The 16,672-nt window shown below is 37.1% G+C and overlaps 1 protein-coding gene across 1 annotated transcript in view; it reads right to left on the minus strand.

Moving 5' to 3' along the window:
- The window catches only part of IL2RA (interleukin 2 receptor subunit alpha), a 50,794-nt gene that overhangs the window by 20,773 nt on the left and 13,349 nt on the right, over positions 1-16,672 (minus strand). The gene's annotated exons all lie outside the window — the stretch shown is intronic.

Here is a 16,672-nt window from a genome sequence, read left to right on the forward strand (position 1 = left end):
TGTATAAGAGACAGCCTTCCTTCCTTCCTTCCTTCCTTCCTTCCTTCCTTCCTTCCTTCCTTCCTTTCTTCCTTCCTATACCCTTACCTTCCATCTAAGAATCAGTACTATGTGTTTGTCCCAAGGCAGAAGAGCAGTAAGGGCTAGGCAATGGGGTTTAAGGAACTGCCTGGAATCACACAGCTAGAAGTGTCTGAGGCAGGTTTGAATCCAGAGCCTAGTTCTCCTCCACTAAATCATTTAGCTGCTTTTCCTGTCCCCCTCCCGGATTTCTTTAACTGTCAGAAGATAGCAGCTGAGCACCCTGACAGTTCATCTGTGTTAGGGGGTGGTCATGACTCAGGCCTGTACTCTGTTTTTCAGGTTGGATTGAAATCAATTACTCCTAGATCACTGAATAGTTAGCAGAAGTTGATTTATTCAGCCACAGAATACAAGAAATAATCAAGAAGTATGTTCTAACACTTAGCTTGAGTAGGCAAGGCCCCTTCATTGTTATGTAGAAATGTATCTGGTTCACTGGTCAGTGAATGGTGACTCCTTGTTTGAAGGACTCAGCTACCTTTTAAGTGGGTCTTTTTATGCCCTTAGGTGACCAGGAAGTCATATGAGTATGGCCAGAGGCTACTTAGGAAGCTATGCCAAGAGAGCAGACCTGGAATCTTAGCTCCTTGGCTAATCAAGTCCCAGAGGCAGTTCTGTTGTCTTTTAGCAGAAAAACTATCCTAAGGTGTTTAGAGGGAGTGGAAAACCCAGGTCTTACCATGACCTGCCATCTCTCATTCTTTCTCAGGACTAGTTCATTTTCTTTTTTCTGTCAGAGAATTCCTACATGATATGTTTTATTCCTATTCTTTGGAGTTTCTCTGGGTTACATGTTGTACTGTGCTCCATCCACCCACCATTGTTCTTTGTGTGACACTTGTCTCTAGTTCTTTGGAGGCAGTGGTGTTCTATGTCTTACTGCCAGCACTATTTGTAGAATGTTAGTTTAGAAAACATGGGGTCAGTAAAAGAACTATACAATTTCTTGAAAGCAAAACTTTGGGACCAACTCATTGCTCATCTGTATTGCCTTTTCCAGATATGGCCACTATTGGGCAAGTTCTGTCCATATCCATCCAAATGCATGTTGGAATCTGAGCAATCAAAATTCTTTTTCTACTTGGTCTTTCCTATATGGATGGAGAGGCTAAAATCCTTTGATGAATTTATTCCAAATGGGCTTGAAGCAACCAGGGCAATGTCAGCTGCAGTCAGGAACATTCGAGGATTTCATCATTTTCAGGATACCCCTCCATGACTTTGACTCTCTGGTGACTTCCTCTATCACAGTGGTGTGTGCCTTGCAGGGTGTATATCTTTCTGTTTTGTGTCTCTTTTGACACTTTTCAGAATGTTACTTAGCATTCAGATTAATAGGATATTTCAGACTAGAAATATTTTTAATTCCAAAGAGAAATAGGAGGAGATGGGGAAAAGAAAGATCCACGATGGAGGACAGTATAGGAAAGGAAGCAAAACAAAATTAAATGTTGGAGAGAGGAACATTAGAGCAAGTCAACCAACATTTACTAAGCACTTACTTTGTGCTAGATGCTGCTAAACGCTGGGGGTTACAAAGAAAAGCAAAAATAACCCCTGCCCTTGAGGAGGTCACAATCTAACAGGGGAGACAACAAGTAAACAACTATGTCCAATAGAGATATTTACAGGTGAAACTAGAGGTAATTTCAGAGGAAGGCATTAGCATTAATGGAGAGTGGGGAAGGAGTCTTACAAGGTGGGACTTGAAGGAAGCCAAAAAGCAGAGGAGGAAGAGCATTCTAGGCATGGAGTCAGGAGATGAAGTGTGTGAAAAGAAGAAGAAGAAAAATGATGTCACTGGATCATAGATGTGGATGTAAGTCAAGTGTAAGAAAACTAGAAAGATAGAAAGGGACCAGGTAATGAAAGGTTTTAAAAGTCAAACAGAAGATTTTCTATTTGATACTGGAGGTCATAGAGAACCAGTGGAGCACACTGAACAGAGTAGCAGGGTGGCATTCTGCCCAATCTGTTCTTCAGGAAGATCATTTTGACAGCTAAGTGGAGGATGACTGGAAGGGGATGGTGGGGAGACTTGAGGCAAGGAGACGAATGAGAGTTTACTTTTGCAAAAGTCCAGGCATGAAGTGATGAGAGTCTGCACCAAGGTGATAGCTGTGTCAGAGAAGGGAAAGGACATTGTGTATGAAGAATGTAGGAGCTAGTAGAACCCATAGGATCTGATCATATATTATATACGTATGATGAAAGAGAGGGGGGGATTGAAGGACACCTAGATTTTGAGACAAGGTGACAGGATTCTCATGACAGTCACAGGGAAGTTCAGAAGAGGGAAGGATTTTTTTTGGAAAGACAATGAGTTCATTTGGGGTGTGTTGAATTTTAGATGTTTATGGGAAGGGGCAGCTAGGTGGCTCAAAGGATAAAGAGTCAGGCTGGGAGTTGGGTGATCCTGGGTTTAAATTGTTACGATTAAAAATGATAAAGACTGATATAAGAGCAATTAGTAGTTTAATTAAGGCCATGCTGATAGGGATAAAATCATTAGACCACGTGCCTGCAAGAATTCACATTGCCTCAGCCATTTTTTACCTTTCGTATCTTCCTGTGCCTGGTAGCTTAAGAGGGTGACTTCCTCCTGACCCAGGAGACTTATCCCCTCTCTTACATCATCATACTTCCTGTTTGCCATGAGGAATCATGGGAAATGTAGTTTCAAAGTTTCCCACATGTCCATAGGGAGTCTGCTAGACACTTCCCTGAATTTAAAACAAACAAAATCTGGCCTCAGACACTCCCTAACTCTGTGACTCTGGACAAGTCACTTAACTCCCATTGTCTAGCCCTTACTGCTCTTCTGCCTTAGAACCAATATTCAGCATTGATTCTAAGACAGAAAGGAAGGGTAAAAAAAATGTCTATGGGATATCTGGTTTGAGATGTTTCATAGACAACTGGAGAAGTAAGGTTAGGAGAGAGATTAAGAATGGATAAACAGGAGGCATCTGGGTAGCTCAGTGGATTGAGAGCCAGGCCTAGAGATGGGAGGTCCTAGGTTCAAATATGGCCTCAAATGCTTCCCAGCTGTGTGACCCTGGGCAAGTCACTTGACCCCCATTGCCTAGCCCTTAACACTCTTTTGCCTTGGAGCTAATATACAGTAATGACTCCAAGATGGAAAGTAAGGGTTTATTTAAAAAAAAAAAAGAATGGATAAACAGATTTTAGGGTCATATGTATAGAGATGATAATTGAATCCACAAGAACTGATGAAATCAAATCACATAACTTACATAGGCAATACATATACACCCTATGCTGAATTTGATAAGTACCCTAGAACAGTGGTTCCCAAACTTTTTTGGCCTACTACCTGTAAGGGGGAAAAAGGGGTTTTATGGGTTCAATATATTAAAAGATGGTCACCAGAGGATTGAACTATTATCAGTCCTCAATTAAGAATAATCTCAAGTCAAAATTGACTTTATGGAAGTTTATTTACAATTAGGAAGTTTGAAGGCAGGGAAATCAAGAGCGAGAAACTCTGGCCAGACCAGGTAAGAATTTAGAGGCCCAGCAGAGGGGCACAGAGGTTAATTAAACAAGGCTTCTAGCCACAAGGCCTTTTACAATTAGAGAGGCAAGAGAGGCCTCCTTGAGGCTAGAGCCTCCAGAAACGCCAAGGGAGGAGAAAGGAAGTCAGCCTAACTTACCCACATGACAATTCAAAGGGAAGCAGTCAGAGGTCCCACCAGAGTCTCAGCATTCCAGCACTCCTCCATGAACCAGAAGAGGTCCTCACCAGATGCTTTCTTTCACTGAAGACCTCAGCGGACTGAGGACCTTCTCCTTTTAAAGGGGTCACTTATGTGTCACTTCCTGTTCCTCCCTTCTAATTTGCATGTCCAATCACAATAGACTATTCTCATAGACTGCCTAGGGGGTGGGTCATTTGATTCTGATTCGTCCCTCACTCTAGCACACATGGGTTATGGACCTCCCAAAATTGGAGATGTTCTCACCTTTGGTGATTAAATCTAAAGATGGGCAGTGTAGACTTAATCTAATTATTAATACAAGCCCCCTTTCCAGAAAAAATATTACTTAGCCCCCTGGAAATTAATTTTTAAAAAAATTTAATAGCAATTTATAGGAAAGATAAATGCACCTGTGGCCATCACCGCCTCCCTGGATTGCTGCAGCACCCACCAGGGGGCGGTAGCGCTCACTTTGGGAATCACTGCCCTAGAAGATGACCATTTCCACATGCAAAGAATAGGAAAAGAGATTTGCAGGAGAACAATATATATAGTAACTGAAACATTGTGGGATGATAAAATGTAATTGACTTTGCTATTAAAAGCAATGTAACGATACAGGACAATTCTGAGAGACTTATGAGAAAGATGCTATCCATATCCAGAGTAAGAAATATGGAAGTAGAAATCCAGAGGAAAATATGTGATTTATCACTTGTTTATTTGGGGTTTTGGTTTTAAAAATGACTCTATTACAAAAACGAATAATATGGAAATAGGTATTGAGTGATCATACTTGTATAATCCAGTGGAATTGCTTGGCAACTCTGGGAGGAGGGAGGAAAGAGGGGAGGAAGACAAGAATCATATAGCCAAGGGAAAAAGCATTTTTAAAAATCTAGAAAAAAAAGAAAAAGAAAAAGTAAAACTGTGAATCTTATTACATTAACCTTGTTTCTTTTAAAGTATATATGCTATTCAGATAATTAATTCCAAAGCTCTCTTGGTTGGCTGTGCTGCCCACTGAACCTCCTTTTCATCTTTTTTTTGTGTATATTTTAAAAATGTTTTGTTGATGATATTTTGTCTTCTTTTTTTTTGTTTGTTTGTGGGCATTACTATCACTAGGTTCTTTCTCCCTCCTACCTTGTCCTGCTTGAAAAAATTAGCATAGTCAAACAAATCAGGCATTAACCATGTCTGAAAATGTGTGACTCATTCTGTACCTCATCCATCACCTCTCTATCAAGAGATGGGCATCTCATCAGTCATCTGGAGTCATGGTTAGTGCATTCTTCAGCATTCTTAACTTAAGATCTTAAAAATTCAAAATTATTTTTAACCTATATTGTAATTATTGCATTTTTTTTTTACTGGTTCTACTCATTTCTCTCTGCATTAATTCCTATAAGTCTTCCCAGGTTCTCTGATAAAGACCTGATTTTCAAGATATATAGGGAACTGATTCCAATATAGTAAATGAACTAGATTCATTTCCCAACAGGCAAATGCTCAAAGAATTTGAATAAGGAGTTCTCAAAAGAAGAAAATCAAGTAATCAACAACTATACAAAAATGTTCCAAATCATCAATAATATTAGAAACACAAATTAAACAGCTCTGAGGTCCTGTTTTATACCTATCAGCTTGATGAAGATGACAAAAAAGGAAAATAATAATTGTTCAAGAGGATGCCAGAAGATTGGCACACTGCTGTACTGTTGGGGGAGGTATGGATAGGTCCAGCTATTTTTTTTAAAATTCTGACCTTCTTAGTTTTAGTCTTAGTATCAATTCTAAGGCAGAAGAGCTGTAAGGGCTAGGCAATGGGGGTGTTAAATGACTTGCCCAGGGTCACACAGCTGGGAAGTGTCTGAAGCCAGATTTGATCCCAGGTCCTCTTGACTCCAGACTCGGTGCTCTATCCACTGTCCTACCTAGCTACCCCAGTCTAGTTATTCTTGAAAGGAATTTGGACTATAGATAAAAAGTCATTATATTGTGCCAACCCTTTTACTCATCAATATTACTATTAGGCATATATCCAAAAGAGATCAAAGAAAGACAAAAAAGAAACATATACACAAAATATATTCATAGCAGCACTTTATGTTGTAGAAATAATTAGAAACAAAGAGGTTTCCTTTCCTATTATTTGGGGAATGGATGAACAAATTATGATATGGCATATGCACAAAATAATAAAATAGAATTAAAAAAAACCCTTACCTTCCACCTTAGAGTCAATACTGGGTACTGGTTCCAAGACAGAAAAATGATAAAGGGTAGGCAACTGGAGTTAAGTGACTTGACTAAGGTCTCACTGTTAGGGAGTGTCTGAGGCCGAGTTTGAACCCAAGACCTTTCATCTCTGTGCTTGGCTCTCTATCCACTGAGCCACCTAACTGTCCCCAATATTATTGTACTATTGGAAATAACCAAACGGATAAACCCTAAGAAACCAGGGTTGGTTTGGAAAGAGTAGTACAGAGTAAATTGAGTAGAATTATGAGGATAATTTATACAATTAACTACGTTATAAAAAAACAATGTTCTCACAGATTTGAGAACTCTGAAGAATGTACTGACCAACCACGATTCTAGAAGACCGAAGATAAAGCATTTCTGTCACTTCTAGAGAGAGGTGATGGTTTAGGGGGTACAGAATGAGACATATTTTCAGATGTAGCCAATGTGTGAATTTTGCGGTGGGTCTGATGGTGCTTGTCTATGCTTAATTATTACTAGAATGGTTTTTTTCATGGTGGAAGAATTGGGGTCATTAGAGGGGAAGTAGAGATTGTGATACAAAACAAAACAAAACAACCACCAAAACAAGAGAAAAGGATGTCATTGAAATAATTAAAAAATACACAGCAGAAAACATCAGGTAGTTCAGAGGGAAACACTGATAATCAGAATAGCTTTGAAACCAACCTATTCAATTTATCATATTAGAATCAATACTGTGTATTGGTTCCAGATGGGAAGAGTGGTTAGGTTTTAGTGGTTAGATTAGAAGAAGGACTAGGCAATAAGGGTTAATTAAGTGACTTGCATACCACCAGGAAATATCTGAGGCCAGATATGAATCCAGGACCTCCCATCCTGACTCTCCATCCACTGAGGCCCCTAGTTGTCCCTTTTATCATCTATGTTCAAAAAAACAAAAACGAAACTTTAAGTAACAGATTCAAAGTTTCATATATAATATTTTTTTCTATTCTTGTGTAACGAGTACCAGTATTTGGATTATACTCAAAGCCAATCATTTCTAGTTCTGTGCAGTTAGAATCTTTATTTTTATTTTTGCAGTGGTATACATTTAGGGCACGTACGAATCCCTGTTTCAGGGTTTGCAGTATGAAATGATAAAGAATCCACTTAATGACTTGAGATCTAGAGGACCTGATGACTCAATGCATGCAGATAATTGAATATCTCATTTCTCATCTCTTTTTTTTTTCCTTTCTGTCATACTAAAAAAAAATGCAGGACCAATTAGGGTTGTGCCCAGAAAGATGGGTGGAGAAGGGACAGTTGGCTGGTGTATGGCTGTGCTTAGGTCTTATCTGAGAAAACCTGAGGCTGGGATTGGGCTGTCTATTATTTGTTTGTTCTTTCTTGATTTTAAGTGAATGAAACCCAAGGTGGATGAGTATATCATTAGAAGTGAAGGGAGTTTGAGAACTCCAGAGGCTGAATCTAATGAGAGACACAAATGGTGGTTGCAGTGGCAGAAGCAAGTAGGGAAAGTTGCTAAATCAGAGAAGTTGGTCACTAACTAGCAGATTGGCTCAAACCTGACCATTTTACTAGCAGATATGTACTGGAAGTTTTTTGGACTAAGAGAAGGTGAATTGCAAAATACTTAATCTGTAGTCCTGCAAATAGCTTTATGCTTTGATAAAGTTTTAAGTATATGCCTAACAAATATTTTGTAATCATAATAGATAAACCTACTCATTTTAGGATGGGAGCAGGCCCTGGGGTCCAGAGGATTTCCAAGGGTAAGTCTCTAGAATGTGAAGCGGATAAAATTACAAACCATGTGAAAATAAGAGGACAGTGATAGGCTGGAGCCCACCCAGACAGTTGGACCATTGTTTCCTGCATAAAAGAAGACTTTGCATTGGTGATATGGTCACTGGCATTCTCTAACCCTTTAAAAACACCAGTTGAAGATTTATTCCTTCCAAGACTGCTCCATATGAGTCACATTTGGCCCCTTCTTGAATTTTGTTTCCATGGTGAAAACCTTTTTTCTATACTCTTCATTATCTTCTCTGTGCAGAAGAGTCCCAATTCAGGTCTAATATATCTCTTAAACGTAGTTGAGTATCATTAACTGCCTGCTAGATGTCTTTATCTGGATGTCTCACAGGGCTTTCAAACACAACATGCTTCAAATTGAATTCAATATACTCCCTCCACTCCAACCTTCCACTCCATACTAATTCCTGATCCAAATCTTCCTATCTCTCTCAATGGCAAACTTATCTTTTCAATCAGTTCTACAATATTTGTATATTGTATATCTTGTCAGTTGGTAAGTCTTGTTACTTCTATCTCCACAACGTATCTTTTATCCATATTCTCTACTTATGTCTCCTTTATAGCCCTTCTCAGGTCTTGCCTGAACATTTTTTTTTTATTAAAAAAATTTTTTTGAGTTTCAAATTCTCTCCCTCCTTTTCCCTTTCTTCCTCTTCCCCAAGACAGTAAGCAATATGATATAGATTTTACATGTGTAATCATGTAAAACATTTCCCCATGTTAGTCATTTTGTGGAAGAGATCTTAAGAAAAAAAAGAAAGTAAAATATATTATGCTTTTAAAAAACTCTTACCCTCTGTCTTAGAATCAATATTGTGTATTGGTTCCAAGGCATAAGATAGATATGAATTAGACAATGGGGTTAAGTCACTTGCCCAGGGTCACACAGTTAGAAAGTATCTGAGGCTAGATTTGAACCCAGGACGTTACATCTCTAGGCCTGGCTCTTAATCTCCTAAGTCATCTACCTGTTCAATATAGTATGTTTTGGTCTGCACTCAAACTCAATCAGTTCTTTCTCTGGAGGCAGATGATATTTTTTCATCACGAGTCTTTGGGATTTTCTTGGATCACTGTATTGCTGAGATTAGGTAAGTCATTTACATTTATTCATCAAACAGTATTGCTCTCAGTGTGTACAAAGTTCTTCTGGTTCTGCTCACTTCACTTTGTATCAGTTCATGCAAGTCTTTCCAGGTTTTTCTGAAATCACTTTGCTCATAATTTCTTATAGCAAAATAGTATTTCATTACAATTATATACCACAACTTGTTCAGACATTCTCCAATAGATGGATATCCCTTCAACTTCCAATTCTTTGCTCCCACAAAAAGAGCTGCTATAAATACTGTTGAGAGCCGTTGGATGTAGAGAGCCAATTGGAGAAATAGGGTCAAATTTAGGGCCTGTTATCTGGATTCCCTACGTGACCAATCCAGGCTGAGGCAGTCTTTGTGTTTGGTCCTGGTCATCTGAGCCCTGAAAAGCTCTGGTACCAGCAGGTAGATTAATCCAAAAACAACTTGACCCCTCCAAGAGGCTATTAGGAGTCATTTAGAGAAACAGAGTCTGTAATAGATGTTTTATCTGGATCCCATTACAAAATTATCGGCAAGTAAAACTGTGTGTATGATTTTTCTGCACTGCATGTCAGATGCAGATAGAATGGGCCATTTAAGGTAAAAATCTGAGGCTCCTCTTTTGACTCATTTTTAGATCTCCACATTTTCTCAATATTCTTATTGGAAAGCTTTGAGTCCTTAACCAGACCAGCAGCTACTGAGTCAACAATTCCTCTCCTTGACAATTTCTCTCCTTGATAATTAAGAAGCCTGAAACCTAAAAAATATATTACTTAGATAAGGACTGGAGCCAGACGATTTAGTCCAGACTATCTGACCAGGTGCAGATCTGTAAATCAAGGCAGAACGCAATTAGTAAACATCTCCATGAAATTTATTTCTGCTTCCAGAATTATCCCCTACTAATTGGTGGTTGGAATTTGGCTCTTGTCCTTGCACCCATATCTCTATTTTTTAGACTTTAATGAATTGTGTATGATTTGTAACCCCTTCACAGCTGAGATTCTTTCTTTGTGTTCTTTGTTTGAAACCAGTATAAAATAAAGTCCAAAATCCCATAGCGTTGGATCAGCATGGGCTAACCGCTAGTTTGGCTGTTCTCAGTTTCTTTTTCCTGTCTTAGCAATCCGATGCCATAAAACGCCACTCAGGACCCCTACCATATAGAGCTGGTCCTCTATAAAATACTTTTATAAAAATAGGTCCCTTTTTCTTTTCCAAAAAAATGGAATATAGACCTTCTAGTAGGATGGCTGGACCAAAGGGGATACACAATTTTATAGTCCCTTCCAGAATAGTTCCAAATTTAAAGACATTCCCCAGAATGGCTGGACCAGACCACAACTCCACCAACAGTGCCTTTGTGCCCCAATTTCCCCACATCTCTTACAATATTTATCATTTTCTTTTTCTGCCATAATAGTCAATCTGAAAGGTATGAGGTGGTATCTCAGAGTTGTTTTAATTTACATTATTCTAATCAAGGGTGTTTTGGAACATTTTTTCATGGTTTCTTTGAAAACTGCCTATTTATATCCTTTGACTGTCAGTTGGAGAGTGACTTATATTTTTAAAAATTTGACTCAGTTTTTTAATGTTTGAGAAATGAGACCTTTATCAGATATTCATAGCATGAAAAATTTCCCCTACTTTTCTACTTTCCTTCTAATCTTGGTTTCACTGGTTTTGTTTGTACAAACCTTTTTACATTTAATAAAATAAAAATTATGCATTTTACATCCTATCATGCTCTCTATCTTTTGTTTGATCATAAATTCTTCTCATATCTATAGATTTGACAGGTAAACTGTTCCATGTTCCTCTAATTTGCTTATGGAATCACCCTTTATGTCTAAGTCATATACCCATGTCGACCTTATCTTAGTGTGAGATGTTGGTCTATTCCCAGTTTCTGCCATACTGTTTTCCAGTTTTCCCAACAGTTTTTGTCAAATACGGAGTTCGTCTCAAAAGTTTGAATCTTTTGATTAATCAAACACTAAATTACTATGGTCATTTATTACTAGGTATTGTATACCTAACCTATTCCACTACAGTTTGAGATCTGGTACTATTATTGTTTGAACAATATTGCATAACTTCTGAGGCTCTCTATTCTCCAACCCATTTTCCCCATAGCTGCTAAATTGATGTTCATAAAACACAGTTCTGATCATACTATTACCCCATTCAATAATCTCTAGTGACTTCTTAGTGCTTCTAAGATTAAAAAAAAAGTTATCAGTCTAAATTTAAAGTCTTTCATAATATGGCCTCCATTTCTCTTTCTAATACATCCTAGTTCAGTCAAAGTTGTAGATTGTCCTTTGTTTATGCCATTTAATATTTTAGTTCTATGCCTTTGGATAGACATTCTCATATCTGGAATGCACTCTTTTTTTCTCCTTTGCTTCTTAGAATTTCTAGATTCTTTAAAAGCACAGCTCAAATGCTACCTCCTGAGAAAAACCTTTCTTGACACCTTCAGTTATAAATGAGAACTCTTTGAAGTAATTTCATATATTTTTGAATAAATTTGTCTGTGAAGCAGACATTCCCAGTTCCTAGCACAGTGTTTTACATATAATAATACCACTGAATAATTAGTTTTAGAGTCAATAGAATTAGATGGAGACTATAGCATCTTACTAAAGGAGATAAAAAGATGGCTTCACACTATAGTCAAGGTATAATTATGAATGTGAATGGAATAAATGTCATGAAAGAGGATAGAAAGTAGATCCCAACAATATCTTGGTTACGATAAATAGTCTAAAACATAAAGATTCTCAAAGAGTTAAAATAAGAGGCTTGAGGAAAATCTATTATATATAAGCTGAAGTAAAAATAAGTTGGGGAAGTAATCATGATATTAGTCAAGGCAATAGTAAAATAGACTTGGTTAAAAGTTAAATATAGAAATTATATTGCTCTGAAAGGTAGTACAGACAATAAACTGTTATCATTACTTCACAGTTATAGTATATAAACACTTCGAGGAAAAGCTTACTGGTTTAATGAGAGAAATAGAGAGTAAAACCACAGTGGGAGAGGGACTTCAATGTGTGCCTCTCCGAACTAGGTAAATTTAACAAAAAATAAAAAAGAAAGAGCTTGGGGACCTTAATAAGATTTTAGAAGATAGAATTTTGGTGATTATTGAATGGAAATAGAAAGAGTGTACATATTGCTTAGCTGTGTATGCAACCTTTACAAGAACTGATCATATCCTTGGGCATAAAAACACCACAAATTCAGAAAAGCAGAAATATTAAATGCTTTCCTTACCATATCACAATGTAATAAAATCATATCCAATAAAGAGCAGATAAATAAAAAAATTAAAATTGAATTGGGTGCTAAACAATTTAATCCTAAGAAATGATAGGTCAAAGAATAAATCATTAAATCATATTAAATTACATTAAATCACAAAAACATTAGATAATTTCATTAAAGATAATAATAATAAGACAACATACCCACATTTTGGGGAGGTATTCATAGCTATCCTTAAGGGATAACATATCTTGAAATACTTTAAACAAAAGAAAGAATAAATTAATGAATCTGTCATTCAACTAAAAAAAAAACCCTAGAAAAATAATACCTTATTAAACATCAAAAAGGAAAATTTCGAAATCAAATAAGAGAAAAAGAAAAAGAAAAACAAGCACCCCCTTGAATCATTAAATAAAACTAGGAAATAGAGTACCATGTGAGAAGAAGAGCAAGAAAATGAGTACAGCTTTACAGTATGAATATGTAGGACAACTGAAAAAGTAGGATAGAGCCACATTGTAGAGAACTTTAAATAAAAATATTTGTGATGTGGGAGAACTATTTTTCTACTAATATGAGCAATTCGGAGAATATAGATTTTATGGGAAGGAAATGACTCTTTAGCATTCCAAATACCAAATTCCTTTATGGGGCATCCTAACTATCAAGGGCAGTACTACAAGTCTGTAGAATAACATAGCTTCCTTGAGGAGCTGGAGAGGCACACAAGAAGGTGATGGATTGACTCCAAGTACAAAATTCTCTCCTTTTTTGATTGGAGGAATTCTAAACCCTTAAAATATTAGTATTATATCATCTACATAAATAAAAATATTTATTATATTAGTATTATAAATGAACAACATAGATTCCTACGAGGATTGGCGTGAACAACAGAAATGCAAGAGGAGGAATAAGTAGCTACAGTAATAGTGACAGTGACAACAAAAAGCCTTATGAGACTTTTCTTCCAATCATGTGCATAGGGAGACAGGTAAATGCAGAAATCTGGCTGAAATAACAGGGAAGAGATGAACAGGTTGGTTATAAACAGTACCTGGCGATATGGTTGAATATTTCTTTTGTGAGGCTATATTATAAGAAACATGACAGGGGGCAGAGGGAAGTAGGGGAATAGAAATGGTGTGCGGGGCTCAGATCAAGGACTAGCAATAAGGTTAAGATGATCACAATAGACTTGGAAAGAGAAGAGCCAACAGGGGAATGGGTGAAGAAGAGGAAAGATTGAAAGAGAGAAAAAAGGAAGGAAGCCTTACTCTGGATATGGGAGGGGTTTCCATTGATGAATACTCCTATGGGTGAAGGGCAATGGGGCCTTCTGAGGCCTGGGGGGATTTAGTGTCTGAAAAATTCACTTTTCTGGGAGGGATGGAGTTGGAACCCTTGAGGGCAATTGGCACCTGGAGGAATGAGAGAGTGCAGACCCAGGGAGGAGATTTCCAGGTAAATATAGAGAAATAAAATTAACAAGAGAGGTTTTTAGGTCAATGGAGAGGGGAGGAGCTCTACTATGGGACAGTGCCCTTTTTGACACAATAATAAATATTGTTCTGAGAATGAGAAACAATGATTTAAAAGGGAAATCCCTGGAGCAAATACTACAAGGCAGTGGCAAAAAGTGCTTAGAGATCAGAGTGTAGAATGAATACACTGGAAGCTTTGATTGTATGAAGAATACAAAGAAAAGAAAGACCAGATGATTAGAGGAGTCATGAATCAGAGAATGAGGGTCTAGACTAGAGCCATGTTGGTGAACCTATGGCATGCATGCTGGAGTGGGCTGCTCCCCTCCCCCTATCCATGTAAGCCTGAGGATATTTCTCACATGACCCTCCTCTCTGCCCAGGAGCCCAATAGGAACACTTCCTCCCTCCCCTGTCTGGGATAAGGCTAGGGGCTCATGTGAGGTGTGAGCATTGCAGTTTGGGCACTCGGTCTCTAAGGTCTCTAAAAAGTTTGCCATCACTGGTCTAGAGTAAACAACAATAGAAAAAGGATAATGAAAAGAGTGAAAGAAATTCTTTTTAGGAAAAAGGTACACAAAACAAAATTAAACAATAAATAGATGTCTCTAATTAAGAAGAGTTATTACTATGAGTATTTGCCTCCATCCAAGCCACTAAAAATGAAAAAAATAATTTCCTGGAAAAGTATAGTCAGAGGGAGGGAGATGCTGTGTGACTATATAAAACAAGTAACACGGATATAAATTGCACAGTGTAGAAAATAGATACCTACAGGAGAAAATAGTAGGACTGACTCTTGGCAAATGTCTTAAATTGTCAAAATTTTGTACTTTGGTACTGTTTCTTTGCCCTCTTCCCAGCCTGTTTTCCCCATTAGTGACTACCACTTTCTACTGTTTCCTTTATACATCTGGTATCTTCATGTTCTCCCCATATTCTTTCCATTAAGACATGCTGCTAATATACAATATGCAATTCACTCACAATTAAGGGAGTCAGGGGGAGGAAGTGAAAGTTTTAGGAGGGAGGTAGGCTGCCGATAGGAAAAGGTTATTCTTATACTTGTCTCAAAAAATCAATCCACTGATTTGAAGGCTTCTTTGTGAATCTTCATAATCATAAATTCTCATCTGTCAGTTTTATTGCTTCTCTCTTAATGCTAAAGAGATTGTCTTCAGTTTCTTTCTGAACTCCTTCTTAAATAGTGGTACTATAAAAATGTACATTCAGGACTTCTAATCACTATTACTTTAACATCACTTGTGTTGGTAGAGTAGACTCTTATTTTAAGTTTTGACTATTGCCAGGTAAGAAACATATGACTACTAAAAATGTAACTGCCTAACTAGGAGAGAGTTCCTGATGATAATCACCATGGGAATGTATGCCCAAAGTAGGTAGGCGAGGAGTAATAATAAGTCATACAATGAAATACAAAGAGCTTTGGATTTGGCTTCTGAGTATCCATGTTCCAATGCTAGCCCTGATTTTATATCAAGACCTCAGGCAGCATGGTGTAGTGAAAAGAATATCAAACTTGGAGTCAGAATGTCTTGGGTCAGCTGTCTACTCTGTAAGATTAGAGGCAAATTATGGAGCTTCACTTGTTTTCAGTTTCTTCATCTACAAAACAGATGTAAATATAAAATAATAATATAAGTATAAAGTAAGAGGTAAAATAAAAACAAAACAAAAAACAAAATAAATGAATGAATGAATTACTAAATGAAAAATAAACAAAAATAAAAAATAAAATAAAAAATGAAATAAATAGCTATGAATTGGGGCAATAGAAATCAAAATAACTCCGAGATTTCACCTCACATTACAAATTGTCAAAAATAGCAAAAAAGAGCAAAAGTTAATATTGGGGGTTTGTGGAAAAATAGATACACTAATACACTGTTGGTAGAGCTGTGAAATGGTATGACTATTTTTGAAAGCAGTTTGGAATTATAAAACTGTCACTAAAATGTTTGTACCTTTTTTTAAAAAAAGAACCAAACTCTTACATTCTGTCGTAGAATCAGTACTTTGTATTGGTTCCAAGGCAGAAGAAATGTAGGCAGTGGAGGTCAAGTGACTTACCCAAGGTTATAAAACTAGAAAGTGTCTGAGGCTAGATTTAAGCCCAATCTCTAGGCCCGGCTCTCATGTCTATGCCTTTTGACCAGAGACTCCTTTATGGAGCTTATACTGCAGGGAAGTAATTTATAAGAAGAAAATTTCTATATTCTCCAAAATATTTAATGCAGCACTTTTCCCTCATAGATAACAATAGAAAATAAAGTAGATGCCCATCAATTAAAGAATGGATAAACAAATTGTGGCTCATGAGTATGATGGAATATTTCTATCCTGTAAAAAATGATGAATTTGATGACTATAGAGAAGCATAGGAAGATCTATATTAACTGCTAGAGAGTGAAAAAAAGCAGAACCAAGAAAACATTATACATAATGCCTACAGGAATGTAAATGGAAAGAACTACTCATAAAAAAACCAAGTGAACATAGCAAAATTATAAAGATCAGGCGTGACTTAAATGACAACATATGAGAGGACATTCTTAATTCACTTTTTAGTAGAGATGGGACATTCACAGGTGTTGTTGCATGTTGCACATTTTTAGTCTTTTTCAACCGATGAGCTGATTTTTCCCCCTTTTCTTTTTTCTTTTGTAAAAAGTACTATTTGCTATATGAGATAATTTTCTGGGAAGAAGGAGGGAAGAAAGGGATACTGAAGAGAACTATGATGCAAAAAAACCATATGAACTTGTTGAAAAAAGAAAAATAAGACTTATTTGGACATGTCTAATGTGGGAATTTATCTTGCTTGGTAATATATAATATTTGTTATAAGGAATTAATCTTCTCTCTCTCTCTCTCTCTCTCTCTCTCTCTCTCTCTCTCTCTCACTCTCTCTCTCTCTCTCTCTCTCTCTCTCTCTCTCTCT

This window comes from Gracilinanus agilis, chromosome 5 (genome assembly GCF_016433145.1).
Source record: "Gracilinanus agilis isolate LMUSP501 chromosome 5, AgileGrace, whole genome shotgun sequence".
NCBI lineage: Eukaryota > Metazoa > Chordata > Mammalia > Didelphimorphia > Didelphidae > Gracilinanus > Gracilinanus agilis.